This window comes from Pyrus communis, chromosome 8, assembly GCF_041283825.1.
Source record: "Pyrus communis isolate YQ-2024b chromosome 8, ASM4128382v1, whole genome shotgun sequence".
NCBI classification, from domain to species: Eukaryota; Viridiplantae; Streptophyta; class Magnoliopsida; order Rosales; family Rosaceae; genus Pyrus; species Pyrus communis.
The window spans coordinates 21,572,192-21,575,298 of NC_142572.1; the positions used below are offsets into that span (position 1 = coordinate 21,572,192).

At 35.5% G+C, this 3,107-nt stretch overlaps 1 long non-coding RNA gene across 1 annotated transcript; it reads left to right on the forward strand.

Moving 5' to 3' along the window:
- The first annotated feature begins 428 nt into the window (after positions 1–428).
- LOC148695345 (uncharacterized) lies at positions 429–1,857 on the forward strand. Its single transcript, XR_015965158.1, has 3 exons — positions 429–939; positions 1,101–1,181; positions 1,593–1,857. It is a non-coding gene; the product is annotated as an uncharacterized LOC148695345 (long non-coding RNA).
- Positions 1,858–3,107: the final 1,250 nt, after the last annotated feature.

A 3,107-nucleotide genomic window follows, 5' to 3' on the forward strand; every position in this document is an offset into this window, starting at 1 on the left:
TTTGGTAGGGCATATCAATGCAGTACGTGCATGCGTGCAACGAAATCACGTTATTGATCGACCAACCAGGACTTCTTAGTACGTACTATTTTGTTGTTTTTATTTTCTGCTGCTTTATTCACATCAATGCACTTCGGGTTGGAAAAAGAGAGAAGAGAGGGCTCGGCCTTGTCAATTGTCACCATCCACTACAAGACAGCACCACATTTATCGCAGTTAATTCACCATGGACATAAAAGACTCGTTGTAGAATATCCAATATTCCCACGGACATTTAAAGTTCGTTGTGAGTAAATGGTTTTAACAACGGGCAAAACTGGCACGTAATGGAACATGTTAGAATAATAACGCGCAAGTAAAGCTCGGTGTAGTTATTTGATATGACCACAAGGTAGCCCGTTGTTGAAATAAATCTAATCACAGCGCCTTCTTGAAATCGGTGTAGTTATTTGATATGACCACAAGGTAGCATGTTATTTAATATTACTCTCAAATTTGTTATCAGAACCAACTCTATCTTAAACCCAATCTCTATACCAATTCCAGACCTGATACCACCAACCCACCCAGTCTCACCCATTCGCTTCCTTCGGCGGTTTCTCTGAAATCTCCAAACTACTCATTTCTCTCTCCAAAGCCCCGCCCCCCCCCCCCCCCCCTTCTTCGAAATCGCAACCGTCTTCTGTCCGGCACCCACACAAGAACTCATCACTGACGCAGAGCCCGCCGGAAGCTTTCTCTAGAGAACGATATGTCGGTCGCCGTCCCCATGGCCTCGCCCAGTCGCCGGCTCGACTTGGATGGCCAGCCATTCCTCAATTCCAGGATTTGTAGGCGAACTGCTATTATAGAAGTAGAAAGAAGGAACAAGGGGTTGAAATTTGGCTAATTCTGCCAATATAGATGTTTTGCAAGTGGCTGGGTTTTGCTAGTTTAAAGGTCTTAATGCTTCTTTTTCCTTTTCTATTGCTTTTGTTAATTCAGGGTTATTACAATTTGCAAGTTACTCTTGAATTATTAAGCTTTCATTTTAAAAAAATAAAACAAGGAAAAACAATGAATTGAGGTATATTTGATATGTATGCTATTTTGCACTACAGTGAATCGTACAGATCAAATAAATTCTGGGCGGCGAATCTTCACCATTGATGAAATTGTGTTTCTATGTTTAACTTCTACAGGTGCGTCCTCTGTATATTTCTATAATTTCAATTTCTCAAATCGCTACTGTTTATTAGATTTTACTTTTGATATGGTTACTATTGTTTATGGTTTATAAAAAAAATCTTTGTTTTTGCTATTGGTTTGGTTAATCTTGTATAATATGTATTTGCAGAATTATACGCAGTGGCTCTATTTAGTAGGTTCATAATCTAATCATGTGTTTATCTTTTCTCAAAAGACTCCTCTTATTATAATTTTGTCAAGATAATTTTGTCAAGAGTTCAATTGCAAAGGAATGCATGAGTAGAAAGGTTTAGAGACAGAAACTCTATTTACTTTTCTTGATTGAGATCAAATGTATATTTCCACCTATACGAGTACAATATTTTTTTTTCTTGTGATCCATATGCTTATGTCCATGCAAATAGAGAGAGGCAGCAATTGCTGAGGCTCAAGTATTAGGGGCAGTAGTTCACTCTCAAGGTCCTTTGTTTGGAGATGTTCAAAGAAATCTGAAGTCTTCAAGTGTTCTTGTTATTGGAGGCCTATTTGATACTTTGTGGATAGTTTGATATTTCTAGTACAACTCGTTGTTAGCTTTAGTGTGCAGTTTGTAATATTTGATTTGTGATTTCTTTATGTAATTATTGTATTGTAGTAAATTTGTTTATATATTAAATGATTTATTATTAATTTTTTTTATTTTTGGAAAATTTTTTATGACGGTCGTGAGCCGTGGTCAATTTGTAATTCACAACGGCCATAATGAATGTGGTGTTAGATCTCAATCTACCACAGGCACAATCCGTGTTTATCGCACATTTGACAACGGGCATAGTCTGTGGTAGAAATTAAGATAGTTTATCACATCCAATTTACTAACGGGCACAGTGCCCGTGGTGGATTGCAATCTATCACGGGCATTGACCATGGTAGATGAGCTTTTTTCTACTAGTGATCCCAGAAACTGCATGGTTAATCGCTGAAAAATGTTTTCTTGTGTGGAAGAAATTTCATGAAAATTATAGCAGTCGGTATAATTATCAAGGTGAAATTTCATGAAATTTCATGAACTTGTCGCAGAAAAAGTGCACTTACAGTATGATAAAAAATTTAAGTTTTGCATTAGGCAAATATAGAGATGCTCAGACAAAAGCGGTGAAAAATTATCAAGGTGACACAAGTATTGGTGATGGGGTAACAATTTTTTAATTTTTTTTATTAGCACCTACCGTTTATTTTTTATTTTTTATTTTTTTTTGAGATAATAAATTATTTCCCACTGTATTTGTTTTAGTTGATGCAAGCAAACAGTTGGTACCTAATTTTGCCCAAATTCATCACAAGGTTCAACAATCACAAATGTTGGAAAGTTGTGAAAATTTGTAAAATACTGAATTATTAAGCGTGCTTCCAACGTTGTTCCAAAAGAGACGACGCTAAGAGGTGAGACTGACAAAGAGAGTGGTGTATTTTATAGAAGTCAAGTTGAGTATGCAAGGAACTTGTGCTTGATAAAAGAGATCGAAAAGCTATGTTCATGAAGGTTGACGACAAAGCATCACCGAACACAAAAGCTTTTTGAAGGCACGAATGAAGGAAAGTGACAAGAAGAATAAATCTTTTCAGTGATGACGGACATGGCACCTCGAATCATAGTGAAGACGAACCTAGCACCACAAATTGGTTTGGGTACATATAATTATTAGGTAATCTTATTAGATTTTTAAGATGTACCCCTTTTTATTTGAGAAACAAAATTTAATTATAATGTTTCATTGATTTATGAAAAAAACATAATTTAACAAAGCACTTTAATTAAATATAATAGAACTATATATTAAACAAATAAATCTCGAATAGTTACAACAACAATGTCGTTTAATATTTACTCCTCATTATTTGGGCTTTAATTAATATAGTCGCAGATTGCATCCGCTATA